Source organism: Manis pentadactyla, chromosome 9, assembly GCF_030020395.1.
Source record: "Manis pentadactyla isolate mManPen7 chromosome 9, mManPen7.hap1, whole genome shotgun sequence".
Taxonomy (NCBI): domain Eukaryota; kingdom Metazoa; phylum Chordata; class Mammalia; order Pholidota; family Manidae; genus Manis; species Manis pentadactyla.
In genome coordinates, this window is record NC_080027.1 from 49,009,862 (window position 1) to 49,029,891 (window position 20,030).

At 41.9% G+C, this 20,030-nt stretch overlaps 1 protein-coding gene across 6 annotated transcripts in view; it reads right to left on the reverse strand.

The window, feature by feature from the left end:
• Positions 1–20,030, reverse strand: part of DENND2B (DENN domain containing 2B) — a 166,484-nt gene that overhangs the window by 111,727 nt on the left and 34,727 nt on the right. The window contains exon 1 of one of the 6 annotated variants that reach the window (XM_057507341.1): positions 12,541–12,562. The exons of the other annotated variants lie outside the window; for them this stretch is intronic. The gene's annotated coding sequence lies outside the window, so the exon portion shown is untranslated. Of the gene's footprint in view, positions 1–12,540; positions 12,563–20,030 lie in introns of those variants that run through there. 6 annotated transcript variants of the gene reach the window in all.

Here is a 20,030-nt window from a genome sequence, read left to right on the forward strand (position 1 = left end):
GAGCACTCCTAGAAAGAGCACAGCACAAAACACCCAACATATGAAGAATGGAGGAGGAGGAACAAGAAGGGAGAGAAGAAAAGAATCTCCAGACAGTGTATATAACAGCTCAATAAGCGAGCTAAGTTAGGCAGTAAGATACTAAAGAGGCTAACCTTCAACCTTTGGTAACCACGAATTTAAAGCCTGCAATGGCAATAAGTACATATCTTTCAATAGTCACCCTAAATGTTAATGGGTTGAATGCACCAATCAAAAGACACAGAGTAACAGAATGGATAAAAAAGCAAGACCCATCTATATGCTGCTTACAAGAAACTCACCTCAAACCCAAAGACATGTACAGACTAAAAGTCAAGGGATGGAAAAACATATTTCAAGCAAACAACAGCGAGAAGAAAGCAGGGGTTGCAGTACTAATATCAGACAAAATAGACTTCAAAACAAAGAAAGTAACAAGAGATAAAGAAGGACACTACATAATGATAAAGGGCTCAGTCAAACAAGAGGATATAACCATTCTAAATATATATGCACCCAACACAGGAGCACCAGCATATGTGAAACAAATACTAACAGAACTAAAGGGGGATATAGACTGCAATGCATTCATTCTAGGAGACTTGAACACACCACTCACCCCAAAGGATAGATCCACTGGGCAGAAAATAAGTAAGGACACGGAAGCACTGAACAACACAGTAGAGCAGATGGACCTAATAGACATCTATAGAACTCTACATCCAAAAGCAACAGGATATACATTCTTCTCAAGTGTACATGGAACATTCTCCAGAATAGACCACATACTAGGCCACAAAAAGAGCCTCAGAAAATTCCAAAAGATTGAAATCCTACCAACCAACTTTTCAGACCACAAAGGCATAAAACTAGAAATAAACTGTACAAAGAAAGCAAAGAGGCGCACAAACACATGGAGGCTTAACAACACGCTCCTAAATAATCAATGGATCAATGACCAAATCAAAATGGAGATACAGCAATATATGGAAACAAATGACAACAACAACACTAAGCCCCAACTTCTGTGGGACACAGCAAAAGCAGTCTTAAGAGGAAAGTATATAGCAATCCAAGCATATTTAAAAAAAGGAAGAGCAATCCCAAATGAATGGTCTAATGTCACAATTATCGAAATTGGAAAAAGAAGAACAGATGAGGCCTAAGGTCAGCAGAAGGAGGGACATAATAAAGATCAGAGAAGAAATAAATAAAATTGAGAAGAATAAAACAATAGCAAAAATCAATGAAACCAAGAGCTGGTTCTTCGAGAAAATAAACAAAATAGATAAGCCTCTAGCCAGACTTACTAAGAAGAAAAGAGAGTCAACACAAATCAACAGTATCAGAAACGAGAAAGGAAAAATCACGACGGACCCCACGGAAATGCAAAGAATTATTGGAGAATACTATGAAAACCTATATGCTAACAAGCTGGGAAACCTAGGAGAAATGGACAACTTCCTAGAAAAATACAACCTTCCAAGATTGACCCAGAAAGAAACAGAAAATCTAAACAGACCAATTACCAGCAACGCAATTGAAGCGGTAATCAAAAAACTACCAAAGAACAAAACCCCCGGGCCAGATGGATTTACCTCGGAATTTTATCAGACATACAGAGAAGACATAATACCCATTCTCCTTAAAGTTTTCCAAAAAATAGAGGAGGAGGGGATACTCCCAAACTCATTCTATGAAGCTAACATCACCCTAATACCAAAACCAGGTAAAATAACAGCATCAGACAAGGCTAATTATACATAACAAAGCAATAACTACACTAAAATGTAAAACCACATACAAGGGAAAAATTAATTTATGCCAAAACAATAATCACATGCTAGCAATTTTTTCCTTTTTATTAAGTTCTAAATACCTTGCCACTATTTTACTTATAAAATTTAACATATACATTCATTTTTCTTAAATTATTGGTGAGGACACAAGGGATTTTAAAGCTAATGGTAATGTTTTCTTTATTAATCTGGGTGGTAGTTACATGAATATTCACATTTAAACTGTACATATAAAAATAAAAAACACATACTCTATTTTTAATAATATTTGTAAAATGGAGGATTTCAAAAGTGGACCCCCTTTCCAGGCCTGCCTCTCCTCATCCTCAAACTCAGGAAGACACTCCAATAAAGTGCTTGCATAAGATTTAAAACCATCAGTCATCAAAAAACTACTAGAATTAATAAATAAATTCAGTAAGTCACGAAACAAAATCAATATACAGAAATCGGTTGCATTTCTATTTACAAATGAACTACCAAAAGGAAAAATTAAGAAATCAATTCCATTTACAACTGCATCAAAAATAATAAAATACCGAGGAATAAATTAAACCAAGTAAAAGACCTGTACTCTGAAAACTGTAAGACACTGATTAAATAAATTGAAGAAGACACAAATAAATGAAAAGCTATTCCATGCTCATGGATAGGAAGAATTAATATTGTTAAAATGGCCATACTGCCTAAAGCAATCTACAGATTAAATGTAATCCCTATCAAAATACCAATGGCATTTTTCAATGAACTAGAGCAAATATTGCTAAAATTTGTATGGAACCACAATAGACTCTGAAGAGCCAAAGCAATCTTGAGAAAGAAAAACAAAGCTGGAGATACCACACTGATCTCACACTGTCCTACAAAGTTACAGCAATGTCAGAACAGTATAATACTGGCGCAAGAACAGATACACAGACCAATGCAACAGAATAGATAGAGAGCCCAGAAGTAAACTCATACCTATATGGTCAATTAATATATAGCACAAAGGAGGCAAGAATATACAATGGGGAAAAGACAGTATCTTTAATAAATGGTGCTGGGAAAGTTCTTCAGCTACATGCAAAGAAAAGAAACTGGACCACTATCTTATACCATACACAAAAATAAACTCAAAAAAGGTTTAAAGACCTAAATGTAAGACATGAAACCATAAAACTCCTAGATGAAAACATAGGCAGTAAACTCTTGAACATCAACATTAGTAACTTTCTTTATGGATATGTCTCCCCAGGCAAGGGAAACAAAAGCAAAAATAAACAAGTGGGACTACATCAAACTAAAAGCTTCTGTATAGTAAAAGGTTGAAACCATCAGTAAAATGAAAAGGCAACCTACTATGTGGAAGGATGTATTTCCAAAATAAATATTCAATAAGGTGCTAATACCCAAAATTTATAAAGAACTCATACAATTCAACACCAAAAAAAAATTTGATTAAGAAATGAACAGAGAACCAAAGTAGACATTTTTCCAGAGACAACATACAGATGGCCAACAGACACATAAAAAATCATCACTATATCATCAGGGAAATGCAAATTGAAACCACAATGTGGTATCACTTCACACCAGTCAGAATGACTGTATCAACAGACAAGAAATAACAAGTGTTGGTGAGGATGTAGAGAAAAGGGAACCTTTGTACACTGCTGGCGGGACTGCAAATTGGTGCAATCACTATGGAGCACAATATGGAAGTTTCTCAAGACACTACAAATAGAAAAAAACATTATGACCCAGGATTTCCACTTCTGGGAATTTACCTGGAGAAAACAAAATCACTAATCCAAAAAGATATATGCACTCCCATGCTTATCACAGCATTGTTTACAATAGCCAAAATAGGGAAGCAACCTTAATGTCTATCAGTAGGTGAAAGGACAAAAAAGATGTAGTACATACAAACAATGGAATATTACTTACTCATCCATCATAAAGAGCGGAATCTTGCCATTTGCAAAATATTAATGGACCTATATAGGTTATTATGCTAAGTAAAAGAGAAAGACAAATACTGTATGTTTCACTTATATCTGGAATCTAAAAAACAAACAAAATTGAAATAGACTCATAAACACAGAACAGACTGGTGGTTACACAGGGAAGGGGGATGGGGGAGGGCAAAACAGATGAAGGAGGAAAATGCATATAGCAAATTAACTGGGAAGGATAATCAATATACTAAAGATAATGAGAAATTAATTAAACCATAGGCTAAATATAACAAGATGAAATTTTAAAAGGACAGAAGATATCATTTTACACTGAAGTTTAGGAAAAAAACTGCATGACCACAGGATGAAGATGGTAGCAAAGAGCCCTGAGAAATGGTTAAACATGAGTCAGCTGGTGAGTCAGAATGATTTTTAGCTTCACTGACTGAAATACACAGCACAGATCAAATGAGGTCCATGCCTTATTCTGCTCCATTCTGACTAAAACAATAGTGTATCCAAGGGACACACGCTATATTTGCAGACTCAGGGGTAAAGGAAGTCTTAATAACATCTCAGATAACTAAACTAAAGGAAAACAGGGAAAAATCAAGTCTGTGGAGCTCCTTAAAGTGAGAAACAAGACAATATATCTGGTTCATGAGGTTCTTAAGTCTTCCTGAGGAAAAGGAAGATAGAAAATTACCAATTTATCCCCATGGAGTCACTTCTGGGGACTCATGGCTGGATGAGATAAAGAAAGCTCACGGAAAGAAGAGACAGCTGAGCCCTGCCTGATCCACCCTGGACCTCCTGCTGCTCACGTCAGGTCCACCCAATTGAGGATCTGAACATCCAAGCATTAGTGAGGACACAGAGAACCTCAACAATCCAAGCAATTCTTACCCACCAACTCCCCAAACCATGGTTCATCATGATCAGAATTACAGAGTGGTATTTTTAACTATCAGAGTAATTCCTATGGATCTTTACCTTCTATATACTACAGTGCCATCCGACAGCTTTTGTGAGCAAGGAGGGTTTGACTGTTGTGACTAAAACACTAGTCAGTGGGTATGCAGCAGCTCTGTCAGACACTGCTGAGTAATACACATACCAGCTTATCTCCCATAACGGTAGTTTTGAAACTACGATGCTTCTTCTAAGAAGACTCAGGAACAGAGAAAAAAGAGGCCTCTCAAAATCCGGTTACCCTAGGAACATGGAAGGGGGCCCTGGCCTGCAGATGAGTGTCATGCTAAATAAACTTCAATGTCCTATAGAAGAAGATGCCATTTTTTAAACTATTCTTTTTCCCCATGGATAGGAACCTAGATGTTTCTGATTTATGCACTAATTAGCTCCTTCCATAAAAATATATGCCGTAGGTATATCCCATTTTCACGCAGGTTCAAGCTGGTTTGCCTTTTGTATAAAAAGGGGTGCCTATAAAAGTTCATTCACTTAGAGATCAACATAGAGGAAACTATGCAACAGGGGTAAAAATTAGATCCGAGGTTGTAAGCAAAGAAGGATGGGTGAGATAATGGTAGGAAAAACAGGAATGTGGAGGGACAGGAGAGAGTAATTTAAGATCCTGAAGGACAGAAACAGGAGAAACCTTGTTTGGAAGTCTGGGAATAATATATTTGTGATTTTTCCTTTCTCATTTCTGATTCAAGGACTTTTTCATTCAGTAAGTATCTCAGAGTTCTGGGCAGTTAGAGTTCATCTAGTCTGGCTTTATTTGCCAGATGGGGAGATTGGAGCCCAGAAAGGGGAAGGTACTATTCCCAACACACATAGCTATTTTGTGATAAAGTGGGACCTCCAATCTTGGCCATCTGATTCCTAGGGGATTTTAAGACAAGAGTAGCATGGGGTGTGTGTGAATTCCTAAACATTCCTCCCAGGGATGTCAAGGAACACATTTGAGTACCACTTAGCCTTTTGAAGGAAAGAAAGAATTCAGAAAGCCTATTATTCCCTCAGTGTCAGGGTCCCTCACCCTGGTTAATATGACTGCCCACACCCCACGCAACTGGTTGGCTAACACTGCTAATGAGTGGGAGGAGGGGGGTGGAGTGAGCAGAACAAAGGGTCAAGGACCACTGTCCCCAGCACAGCAGATGCCAGCAGAGTTCTCATAAGCCATTGGACTCCAGGAGCTAAAACTGGGATACAGTGGCTGTCCCCAAGCCTGAGCAAGCAAAGGCAGGCAGTTGTTTGAGAGTTCCCACGTGATCAAAGATTGTAGCCATGCATCACCAGTGCAGGTAACCTCTGCCATCAGTAATGCGGGGACACAACTCTTCCAAGACAAGACCCACAGGAGCCGAGGAGGGGAAGCCTACTTAGGGACAATTCAGCAGGAAGACAAGGCTTGATTTTTCTATGTATTCTTCAGGGAGTTACCACTGCTTATTAAATTATTGTTCTTTTTCAGACTCAGGATTTCTCCAACAGCCAGCAGAGAAGCGTAGCCACTAGACACTCACAGAGGGTCAGAGATCCCAGAGAGAGCCATAAGGGCTGCCAGATGCAAAGACTGAGACTCTAAACTGGGACTTGGAGATTCACAAAATGCTTTTGGGGACACAGGTGACCTGCACCTCTATTTTTCTTTCTTCAACCGTGATCACTCTCTCTCTCTCTGCTTTCTCTTCTGCTGCATGGGGCAGTGAGAATAGACAAGCAGGAAGGATCAAGAGCTATTTTAATAGAAAACAAGAACTTGAAGAATGGTTGACTGTGTAGCTGAGGAAAGGATCCACAATGATTCCCAATTCTGAGTGCTTGGATCACTGAGTGCCAGTCACCACATCAGGGAATACAGACAAAACAGAGTATTCCAAGGTGCTCTGCTGTAGTCTCCTCTGAGTTTAACCAAGACAGGAAGTTGCTCCAACAAAGGAAGTTATTGAGACAACAAGACAGACGAGTGGAGAGGACAGAGATGGAGGAAGGGGAATGAGATAAGACAGAGAAAAAGGAAGAATAAAAGGGTAAAAGAAGGAGAGAGAAAGGACAGAATGGAGGAAGTGTGTGTGTGTGTGTGTGTGTGTGTGTGTAGAGGTGGGAAGAGGAAGCGGGTAACACAAACATAACTGCAAATACCGACGTCCTGCTGATGACCACTGGCCACAGCCTACTTACAGCAGAATTCTGTTCTCCTCAGTAGTTAGGTTCCATGGTCAGCACAAAGGTGAAAACCAAAGTCGAGTTACTCTTCAAATTCCCTTAGGAAGGCACCACAATGGAAACCAAACACGGTCTCTCAGGAAACTCACTTCTTTTAATATACATTGTGTACTCTTAAGAATTTTAGAACTAGGAGGACCCAAAGAGTCCATCTTCCTCGTTTCTCAGTTCTCAAAAAACATTCTCAGTAGTAGAACCACTGATCTTGTCTGAATGCTTCTGATTAAACTTCATTCTGCTTAGAGAGACTGGTAATCGCCTTATGTCACCCCATTAGACAGGACTTCTGCCTGACACGGCCCCCCTGTGCACACACACCCCATGCTACTCTTGTCTTAAAATCCCCTAGGAAACAGATGGCCAAGATTGGAGGTCCCACTTTACCACAAAATAGCTGTGTGTGTTGGGAATAGTACCTTCCCCTTTCTGGGCTCCAATCTCCCCATCTGGCAAATAAAGCCAGACTAGATGAACTCTAACTGCCCAGAACTCTGAGATACTTACTGAATGAAAAAGTCCTTTGAATCAGAAACGAGAAAGGAAAAATCATGACAGACCCCACAGAAATACAAAGAATTATTAGAGAATACTATGAAAACCTATATGCTAACAAGCTGGGAAACCTAGAAGAAATGGACAACTTCCTAGAAAAATACAACCTTCCAAGACTGACCCAGAAAGAAACAGAAAATCTAAACAGACCAATTACCAGCAACGAAATTGAATCGGTAATCAAAAAACTACCCAAAAACAAAACCTCCAGGCCAGATGGATTTACCTTGGAATTTTATCAGACATACAGAGAAGACATAATATCCATTCTCCTTAAAGTTTTCCAAAAAATAGAAGAGGAGGGAATACTCCCAAACTCATTCTATGAAGCCAACATCACCCTAATACCAAAACCAGGCAGAGACAGCACCAAAAAAGATAACTACAGACCAATATCCCTGATGAACGTAGATGCAAAAATACTCAACAAAATATTAGCAAACCAAATTCAAAAATACATAAAAAGGATCATACACCATGACCAAGTGGGATTCATCCCAGGGATGCAAGGATGGTACAACATTCAAAAATCCATCAACATCATCCACCACATCAACAAAAAGAAAGACAAAAACCACATGATCATCTCCATAGATGCTGAAAAAGCATTCGACAAAATTCAACACCCATTCATAATAAAAAATCTCAACAAAATGGGCATAGAGGGCAAGTACCTCAACATAATAAAGGCCATATATGATAAACCCACAACCAACATCATACTGAACAGGGAAAAGCTAAAAGCTTTTCCTCTAAGATCGGGAAAAAGAAAGGGATGCCCACTCTCCCCACTGTTATTCAACATAGTACTGGAGGTCCTAGCCACGGCAATCAGACAAAACAAAGAAATACAAGGAATCCAGATTGGTAAAGAAGAAGTTAAACTGTCACTATTTGCAGATGACATGATATTGTACATAAAAAACCCTAAAGACTCAACTCCAAAACTACTAGAACTAATATCGGAATTCAGCAAAGTTGCAGGATACAAAATTAATACACAGAAATCTGTGGCTTTCTTCCTATACAGTAACAATGAACTAATAGAAAGAGAAATCAGGAAAACATTTCTATTCACAATGGCATCAAAAAGAATAAAATACCTAGGAATAAACCTAACCAAGGAAGTGAAAGACCTATACCCTGAAAACTACAGGACACTCTTAAAAGAAATTAAAGAAGACACTAACAAATGGAAACTCATCCCATGCTCTTGACTAGGAAGAATTAATATAGTCAAAATGGCCATCCTGCCCAAAGCAATCTACAGATTCAATGCAATCCCTATCAAATTACCAATAGCATTCTTCAACAAACTGGAACAAATAGTTCAAAAATTCATATGGAAACACCAAAGACCCCGAATAGCCAAAGCAATCCTGAGGAGGAAGAATAAAGTGGGGGGGAATCTCGCTCCCCAACTTCAAGCTCTACTACAAAGCCACAGTAATCAAGACAATTTGGTACTGGCACAAGAATAGAGCCACAGACCAGTGGAACAGAATAGAGACTCCAGACATTAATCCAAACATATATGGTCAATTAATATACAATAAAGGAGCCATGGACATACAATGGGGAAATGACAGCCTCTTCAACAGTTGGTGCTGGCAAAACTGGACAGCTACATGTAAGAGAATGAAACTGGACCATTGTCTTAACCCCATACACAAAAGTAAATTCGAAATGGATCAAAGAACTGAATGTAAGTCATAAAAACATTAAACTCTTAGAAAAAACTTAGACAAAAATCTCTTGGACATAAACATGAGCGAATTCTTCATGAACATATCTCCCCGGGCAAGGGAAACAAAAGCAAAAATGAACAAATGGGACTATATTAAGCTGAAAAGGTTCTGTACAGCAAAGGACACCATCAATAGAACAAAAAGGCATCCTATAGTATGGGAGAATATATTCATAAATGACAGATCCGATAAAGGGTTCATATCCAAAATATATAAAGAGCTCATGCACCTCAACAAACAAAAAGCAAATAATCCAATTAAACAATGGGCAGAGGAGCTGAACAGACAGTTCTCCAAAGAAGAAATTCAGATGGCCAATAGACACATGAAAAGATGCTCCACATCACTTGTCATCAGAGAAATGCAAATTAAAACCACAATGAGATATCACCTCACACCAGTAAGGATGGCTACCATCCAAAAGACAAACAAGAACAAATGTTGGCGAGGTTGTGGAGAAAGGGGAACCCTCCTACACTGCTGGTGGGAATGTAAATTAGTTCAACCATTGTGGAAAGCAGTATGGAGGTTCCTCAAATGCTCAAAATAGAAATGCCATTTGACCCAGGAATCCCACTTCTAGGAATTTACCCTAAGAATGCAGCACTCAAGTTTGAAAAAGACAGATGCACCCCTATGTTTATCGCTGCACTATTTACAATAGCCAAGAAATGGAAGCAACCTAAATGTCCATCAGTAGATGAATGGATAAAGAAGATGTGGTACATATACACAATGGAATATTATTCAGTCATAAGAAAAAAACAGATCCTACCATTTGCAACAACATGGATGGAGCTAGAGGGTATCATGCTCAGTGAAATAAGCCAGGCGGAGAAAGACAAGTACCAAATGATTTCACTCTTATGTGGAATATAAGAACAAAGAAAAACTGAAGGAACAAAACAGCAGCAGACTCACAGAATCCAGGAGTAGACTAACAGTTACCAAAGGGAAAGGGACTAAGGAGGATGGGTGGGAAGGGAGGGATAAGGGCGAGGAAAAAGAAAGGGGGCATTACGATTAGCATGTATAATGTTGGGGGGGGCACGGGGAGGGCTGTGCAACACAGAGAAGACAAGTAGTGATTCTATAGCATCTTACTACACTGATGGACAGTGACTGTAATGGGGTTTGTGGGGGGGACTTGGTGAAGGGGGGAGCCTAGTAAACATAATGTTCTTCATGTAATTGTAGATTAATGATACCAAATAAAAAAAAGAAAAGTCCTTTGAAAAGTGAAACTTCATAAACACAAGATATGGTAAACAGTCAGAGCTCACAGGCAGAAATTTTGGCATCCTCTGTCTTTCCCCTCAACTTCATCATTAATATCCTATGTCTAGGTCCTAACTATCCTGTTTTTGAGTATTCCCTAGGATTCACCCCCACTTCCCCTTATTCCTCTCTATGGTACATTCCACACTCTTCAGCAGGTCTCCTTACTGCCAGTCTCTGTCCTCTCCAAAATTACCCTTCTTTCTTCTACAAGAGTTACTTTCACAAAATTCCACTTTGACTGCGTCACTTCCTATGCACCGAGGCAGAACCTCCAGAGCTCAAATTTCCAGCTCTGCTCTGCCAGACCTACCATTCCCAAGGCAGATCAGCACAGGGACCCAGGAGTGCCACATTCTACGTTCTTGCTGTTCTCCACACTTGGAATACTTCCCACCTCTCCTGTGCTTATATAAAATCAACTTGACTTTTAAAGACCAGGAAAGATCTCCTGTGGTTCTAAGATGCAACTTTCTCATTTCAGACCTATAAACATATTCAGTTAGGAACCAAACACAGCTCAGATCTTTGATATCCTCTAATTATTTAACAAATTTTGCCTCTTCCAATAGAATATAAATGCTCTAAGCCAGAAAACAAGTTTTATATAATAATTTGAATCACAGGCCCCTCTATCACAGGTTTGAATCAACCTTCTCTAAAATGAATCTAAGCACATCAGAGCAGTGCAGAGAACTATATTTAGCTCCATTCTTCACATCCTGACCAATCGGTGTGATAACAGCAGCTGCTCACACTCCCTGACAGTGATGGGAACATGCAGGGGACAGAGATAGAGGGAAGAAGAGCCAAGACTTGCAATAATTTTGTAATAAACATTTCACATTTGGGTCCCTGAGGTAGGTCTGTTTCAAATCACGCCCCATCCGTTCTCAAGCCCCAAAGAGGCAGGGTATCCATGAGAAGGCTCTATAACCTGCTAGGGCACAGACACCTCTACAGGCCATGCCAATGAAGACTGGCTTCTCATCCTTAAGAGCCAGCCAGTGAGAGGTGGGGGCTCTACCCTGGAATGCTTTAGGCCTAAGAACACTCTTTCCTCAGGAGCCCAGTTCTACCCCAGAGGAAGGCAGGCAGTCATCTCCACCATACCCAAGGTACTCAGCAACGCAGGCCCAATCAAGCACATGCACACCCACTCCTCCTGGCCTCCGGCTGCTCTGAAACACACCTCTGCAAAAATGCCCAGCTTCCAATGCTCTCCACAGCCAACTTCCTCTAGTCCCTCTCCAGATTCACTACCTCTTCCTATTCATTAGAAGTGGTCACCTCCACCTGCCACTTCAGTCATCTCCAGCACTCTCTCACTCTCTCTCTCTCTCTCTCTCTCTCTTTCTCTCTCTCACGCACACACCCTGGTGGTATCTAGGGCAAGGAGCCTCCTTCCCACACTCATCTTCTGCCCAGCATGTTCATTCCTTATAATGGACACTTTCTACTTTATAGAAGCTGACAATGCTGCCCTCAGGAATACTTTAAACCACATAAAAGCGGCACCTGCCTTAAGCAGGAGATTCCAACATGAACCATTCAGAGTGTCAACATACCCAGACTGGAAAGATGCCCATTATACGGGGACAAGCGGCAGATTTTTTCACCTGCCTCAAAGCTCCTTTCTCACAAAAGGCATCTACAGCACCACCTCCAGGGCCAAAGACAGATCACGGGAAACTGAGCACAGGTCTTCCTCCTCACCTCTCCCTCAGAACGGCAAGAAGACAGGAAAGTAGACTGGACAAAGTTTTAAGAAGAGCCAACACCACACCCCATAAAAAGCCAGTGTCGGTTCCAGGATTGCAAGAAGGGCAATTCCACCTTCAAGCTCCCATTACCTCCAGGGGCTAGTCTCCATGGGATGGCCTTAGCATTCCACATCACAGAGGCATGAAGCATCTGCACCCCAGAGGCAGAGAGCTGGGCATAAAGGAATGCAGACAGCTTCCCAGAAGTGCCCAATTGAGAAGGAAAGCAGGAGCTTACCACAGCATCCCGGGCAGAAAAGGGCAGGAACTAGGCTCTCAGAAGGACTTGAGCAGCTCAGAGGCCATGAAGGTCCTAATACCTGGAGACCCAAAAAGAGAAAAAGCACAGTGGCAGGAAGACAGCTGAATGGAATAAGCATGGGCTGGGCCTGGTGGCTTCTGGGAAGCAGTACGTGCACCTGAATGTGAGCCAGTCTTGGAGAAACTCTAAGTTACTGACTCCCCTGGGATGGGGGTGTCTGAACCTCTTTGTGTACACTTCCACTGCTGGCTTTATCACCTGCTTTCCATGCACAGGCTTCATTCTTTCCCACAGCTTGGGGGAGGAGGGTGGAACCAGAAAGGGGTCCAACATCTGATGGGAAAGCAAAGCTGACAAGCAGATGGGCTTCGCAGGCTTCAGTGCCTCCCAGCTCCACTCCCTTTGTCATGCTTCAGAGGTCACAAAGCTTTTCCCAGAAGCCTGTTCATGAGGCAAGGCTGAGCACAGACAGAGAGCTTCCCTGCAGAAGTGCTTTCTCCAATTTGTCACATATTACGGCCTTGTGTGGCTGTGCTAGGATAAAAGCAGAGGAGAAGGAGCAGAACACAGGAAGTTATTAGAAATGCCTTCCTGTTGTATACTAAGTGTCCACTTTAGGAGTATCAAAAGAAAATAATCAAATAATTTTAATAAAAGATGACTTAAATCATACACTGCTTTCCCTTCCAAGAAAAGCACAATTCGTAAAACAGATTCCAAAAAATCCCAACAATGATTCCCTTCTCATCTCATATCCGAGCCCCAGGTTGGAAATTCTCATCGGTTGTTAGCATTAACACAAAATACACACAGAGACACATATGTCTGTTCATTCCTCAAAGCTTTGTTCCCACAGCCAAAGTTGCAAGAACCTTTCCAATATCAGGACCCTATGGGGACAAGCAGGAGGCAAGAATTAGACAAGGTTTTTCCCAAGCAAAGGCCTTGGCTGCCAATAGGATGGGGGGTGGCTTCGAAACTCCCACATGCAGGAAGGAGGCTGAGCACCTGGAATCTCCCCTTCCTCCACAGCACCAGTAAGCTGTCTGATGTCATCTCTCTGGTAACCACATGTCTGCCCGCCCCCAAACCCTGGGAATTTGCCCATCCTCACCTCAAAATTACACAATAAGCATGTGTATCTGGTTAGTTCAGTTACTCAGGGCCTGACACCAATGAAGCAAAGGTGAAAGGACTGCCACTTATAAGAACCATTAGTTTAACCCTGCCCTGTAGCCACAGATTTTACTCCCAAACTGTGATCCCAATCTATGATGCTTTTTTCAAAGAGATGAGACCAAAGATGAGCTCAAACCATCTCTGGGCACCACAGAAAGGGGGACAAAGGAAAAGGTAAACAGCTGTGGACATACTTCTTTGGAAGTACGTGACACACACTATCCCCAGGTAGAAACATGGATGAGCTTTCCCACTGTAATAGGAAATTCTCCAGGTAATTTTTACCTGGAACCTAGTAAAGCTTGGAATTTTATTCAAAAAAATGGTTCCATTTTCCTGAACTGTACATTCCTCAAGATGACGCTACAGTTTATGCACAGAGCACAGGGACATCTTCCATTTTCATAAATTGGCAGCAGATTTATCCCACTGGAAATGTACACAGCTTCACACTAGAAGCTTTCCATTTAAGACCTAGTACAGCTTCACAACGAGAATGTATTATGTCCTGCTCAAAAGTAGGAGAGGACAATTCAATTAACTCCACTAAACAACATGTTTAAAGAATGTGGTCCTGTCATAAATTCGATCATAATTTTCAAAGTGGGGGAACTCCTTCAGGCTTTAAGTTAAAGTATTGTTGAAGTGACACACAGCGGGAATAAAGCACAGAGCTTAGGCAAAGCCAGGCTTGGTGCACCCCAGCTCCTCTAGCTGCACCAGGAGACCTGGATGAAAGTGAGGATCAGCCTTTCCTGACCTAACTCCATGCACTCCTGCGTAGTGCTGCACTTCCCCTCTATGTGACAGGAACCGAGCCAGCCCCCACAAAGCAACATCACCAGTAGGGCCAGAAGGTGAGAACTGTGTTTCACTAAACATGCCTTTATCAGTCAGTCACTTTTATAAGTTTTGCCAAAGAAACACTACTAGACATGGTAGTTGGATGCCCAGATAAGCTTATTACTGAATAACACGGCTAAAATACTGCTTACATATAACAAAGATAAAAAAAAAAAAAACACCTGTGTAAATACTAGCAGCAAAACAAAATGTAAGAGGAATAAAATTAAATAATTTTTACATATCCCAAATTATGGTCCTGGAAGAGGAGAGGTTAATTAAAATATGGGTATTCTTAGGGATTTCAAAAGGTATTCACAAAGACTAGAATAGAATGATAGCACTGATTCTTCACACCATCTAATTTCATTCCCAAAAATCTGACTTTCCTTTCAGAAGTATTCTTGGTGTCATGCTTATCAGCTATGACTAGGACTAGCTTGTACTCCACAATCAAAGAGGTGAGAGGATAAGGAGGGTATTTTTTTGAGGTAACTAAGCAAAATAGGTAGGAGAGAATAGAAAATAATGATTAAAGACAATGTGAGTATTATTTGAAGGGCACCTACCTGAGGTAGACCTGCGTGAGCTATGATGGGTGAGAGACCTAAAAGCCAGAGGACTCATGAGTATCCAGAACTAGAAGGCCAGGGAGGACACTTCAGGCATTATGTAGCACCTACCAGTTGGGACATTTGCTTTGGACAACTTGGTTTAAGATCAAATGGGATGGGGGAAAGTACTAAATAGCCAGACATGGCTCACAACTCTTACCAAGCCGGAAGTCAAACATTATTTTGCCCTGATGATGTTGGCACTCACCATGAACATGTCTACAGAGCCTACAGGAAATGCTTACTGCCTGCTCTCCTGGAGCTGGATAAACTAAAGTACCTAGCTATCCAAAGGAGAAGAACAACCCCAGAGTTTTCTGTCACCCAGATCCAACAGTCCCAGTAAAGCAGAAAGCACTCTCTTTGGCAACATATAGGGTCAAGATGGAGTCAGAGCTTATGCAAAGTACAGGGTGGGAACTCTGGTGTATGTCGCAATGACTTGGAGATAAATAAAAGGATTGCAGCATAGCAAAGAAGGTCCAGTGGAAAGTATACACAGTGAATTACATAGCTCGTCTCTGCAGACCTATTCTACTCAGTTCCATGACTTTCTCTAGCAAGTTTCAGCCACCCAAGAGCCTCCCAGAGTTTGGTATAGCAATAGTGAATGCAGGTCCCTCCACGCTCATTTAGGAAAGCAGCTACTGATTTTGCCTGACAAAGGAGCAAACAAGAAAGAAAAAGACTTTGGAGTCTGTCTTCGTCCAACTCATTCTGCACTGGAGGAAACCAATGCAAATCTTTAACTGGAAAGAAAAAGCATAAACTAGGCAAGGTCCAATTAAATCCCAGGATCATGACAGGAAAGGCGTAAGGAAGCAATGTAGCTCTGTCCATCTGAGTGCATGTATGTACGGACTGTGGTTTTACACAGCTGAACATTAAATCACTTTATTTCTTCTTCAAAAACCTGCTTCTCATGAACACCAAGGGAGGGTGCATCTCTCAGTTCATTTATCTACTTCTATTTCCTAGTTCCTGTTGAGCCCCAAAATATCCCCCTCTTCCTTCCTGGAACCAAATCATACCATCTTCAGGGCACAAGAATTGGAATACGGCCATGCACAGGAGTGATCAACAAATGCAGAAGTTAGACATGTTAGCAAACATTTAGGGTTTCTGGAAACTACAACTTCCAAGAACCATTCTCCATATTATGGGGAAATCAAAGCCAGGTGAAGATCTGGGCTGAGTTTCAAATATTCATGGGTTTATGAAGGAGGTGGAAGGTGGGAGGCAGAATTCTGGAGCTGAACCCACAAACCTCCCACATCCCAAGGGTGACAGCAAACAGGTGTGGAACAAAGCAAGCCCAGGGACAAGACAATTACCTCCTGGAGTCATCCTTGCCAAGGAATTTCCACCACTTTGTTATCATATTTTATACTTCTTTAAAGTGATTCTACATATTACTTTTATCTGTATTTGTATATGAGTTTCCTTCTAGTTCCACTATTGACACTGATGGTAATGGCTCTCTGCCTTGCCTCTAGCCTATCGACTCTCTCCTTGGTTCCCCAGGCTTATTCTCTGGGTTCTCATCTCATATCCATAGATTCCTGTCTTCTTTGTCATAAGGTCCCTTTTGACAAAAGGGCACTGAGACATAGAAATGTGCCTTGTGTAAGATCACACCACAAATTAGTAGCACAGCAGGGATTAGAATCCGATTCTCCGAACTCTAGTCCAGCTCTTCTTCCCACTGACCACAAAACCTCTGTTATAGGAGAAACATCTGCCCCAGAGCACCAAGACCGAGAATCAAAACAGTTTATCTGCATGTCTGCTTAAGCAAAACAACACAGCCAGAATGTTTGGCAGAGGCTGACTAAACATTTCTTCTGTGATCTACGCCGGAGGGTAAGACTGTGGGAGCGAGGTAGGCACAGCACACAGGGAAACAAGAGAGACGCTGCAAAGGCCTTGGGTGGCAAAGAGGAGAAATGCAGTCTTAAAAATGAGGCCAAGCTAGAAGCAAAGGAATCCGATTTTTTTCTTTTAATGCTGAAATTCAAAAATAGGATTCTAGACATAAATGTGAATGTGAATGGACTGTCCTCTAAGGCCTGACCAAATAGACACCGGAAGAGAATGTATTACAATATCAAATAACGTGACCAGGAGTCTGTGGGTGTGAGATGGGGGTGCTGCAAACTAAGGGAAGGGTAAGTAGGCTAGAGGCCATGGAGCACTTCCACGGAACATCACGAGGGGGACTCGAAGGGAACCCAAGGGACCCAAAAAGGTTCTTCCAAAAGAGAAAAAGCACCAAGATCAATCAGCTGAAGGAAGGCTGGGGCAACAGATGTCACTATACAGAACAAGGTCCGCTGACTTAAAAAAATCCTACCTGAATTATCTAAGATAGAAGCTCTCCTAAGAGTGCAAAAGCTGTGAAGGAAGAAAAATTATTATTACCAAGTAAAATTACCTTGAGCTTATCAGGACTTTTCAAATGAACAAGATGGAAAGGGGGGCTTCCACCAAGGAACGGTGGCTTGAGGCAGGCCTTCCAGACCTGCCCCTGGGGGCAGCAGGGTTCCTGTGTACCTCCTGTAAGCATGGGCTTGGACAGCCGCCGGTGAGGTCAGACGTCAGCCTTGGGGAGGGTGAGGCGGTGCCTGTGCTCTAGGGTGCAGCTGCCACTGGGGGCAAGGCTGAGGTGACCTCACGGGCAAATCCACCACTGGAGGTCATCCTCCCCACAAGGGCCACTTCTCCTCTCACACACCTTTTACAGACTGGGGAAAAGGGAAGATAGAACCTGGAGCTGGCAACCTCAAAGGCTTTACAGTGTACCTGACCAGCCAAGGTGCACAGTCCAAAGAACTAGGAAATCCTGCATCAATACTTCAGCTCAACAAGCACCAAGAAGCGGTCCAGCCCCTGGAGGGCTACTCCCTTTCTGAGGGGGGCATACTGACAACTAAGGCAGTGACTGGCAGATGAGAAAGGTCTAATGGTCACAGAACACAACAAAAGAGAATTTTAGGAAACAGATGAATTGCTTCCTGATTGTGAACTGATCCACTCACAAGGCAGTCTGTGAGACAAGGAGTTAAAGCCAAGGAAAGTATTAAAAAAGAAAAAAAAAAAGAGGCAGTTCTTCCCCAGGTGGAAAAATTATGAAAGCAGGGAGGGAGTGACCTCCGTGGATGCAGGGAAAGCCCCCACCCAAGGCCTCATTTGTAATCAAAGGCAGAAAGGACCATACTAATGTAAACAGGCCAGGGAAGCTAATGTGCCCTTCTCCACAGAGGCCAAAACAACACTTCCCCCAGCCTGGTCCTGCAGCTGCAGAAGGTAAGTGCTCCTTTAGACCAGAAAGGCAGGCCAGGAGAGCTGGGGGATTCCCAGGCTGCTTCTAGGCCTTTGTCTCTGTTCCCAGGCACTCAGAGCACCCACAAAAATTCCAGGCCACAGAGACCAAGTAGAAGGTGAAGCTAAGACTTCACTGCTTGGAGGAAATGCAGTTTGCCCAAGTTCCCATAAGAGAGACTCAGTAGAAAATCACGAGGCAGAGCAGCAGGACCACCCCCAAATCTGAGCACCCAGGCCATGGCCCTACAGGCTTCCCATACCCCTCCTTAGCACCAATGCAATAAGCAGCTGCCCTGCAGAAAACAATGGGCTTTTGTCTGTGCCTCTGCCTTCAGATTATCTTGGAGAACCAAACAGGATAATCACTTCGGGGAGTGGTTCTCTTGAATACTGGTCCAGGCCATGATCAAAGTTTTTACCATCTACAGTATCCCTCTTGAATAAATTCCTCCCTGCTTCACTTCACATCGGGCACTGAGGGTCCTACACAGCCCTTGCCCCACCCTGCACGGGAACTGGGGGCACACAGGTACTCCCAGCACGCTTCCTGGAGCCCTACCAGGCCCACACCAGAGCTACCACTTCTGCTTTCTTTCCGGCCTGGCCTCAGGACTGAGGGCTTAAGAACTGGTCTTACTACCCCTCCTCTAAACTAAACCAAATATTCCATACTGAGAGAACTACACTGGTTGCAGAGGCTCTTTTTACCAACACACCTGTTGAAAAGGGCTATCAACAGTAACTGACGAAAAAAAATACAAAACAGGACAGTCAAGCTTCTCCTAATGTTGGACTATCAAAAATTCCCAGACTGACAAACACATCATTTTTTTGTAATTTTTCTTGATTCACAATTTTAAAAGCTAACTAATTTTGTAAAAGATGAGGTATACAATCATTTCTTGGAAAGGGCTGTCCTATTATTCTATTTAATTAATTTATTTTTCTTGTTTTCAAATGTCCTTTCTTATATGACATGAAGATGATACTAGGTTTGGGGGTTTTATTTGTTTATTATTAGTCTCTTTCCCTGGAGAAAAAAATTAAATGTAGGAATCCTGTGTTGGTTTCAAAAAACAAATAAAACAAACAAAAACTGTTTGTGAAATCTCATCTCCCTAGCGTGTGCTAGTTTTCACCCATTTTCCTTCACAGGGATAACTGTTTGGCAAATGAATTCAGGGACCACTACTTCCAAGCCACCACAAAGAACTGGATGCCACAGCACAAAATCCCTTTCCATGAAGCAGTCTGCAGAACTCCTGGTATCTTCCCCCTCAATTCCACTCTCCTAGCCAGCATTACTTCTCTTCCCAAATGCCTCCAAATAAAGCATACTCAAGGTTTTTAGAGCAGTTAGCTGGATACCATGAGTTCCCTAATTCAATCCAGAATCTCTCATTTTCCATGATTTCAGCACAAGGAAGCATCACAATGTAGTGGAAAGGGCTCTGGAATCACATGAATCCAGGTTCAAATTCTTGGGCAAGTAACTTGATTTCTCTG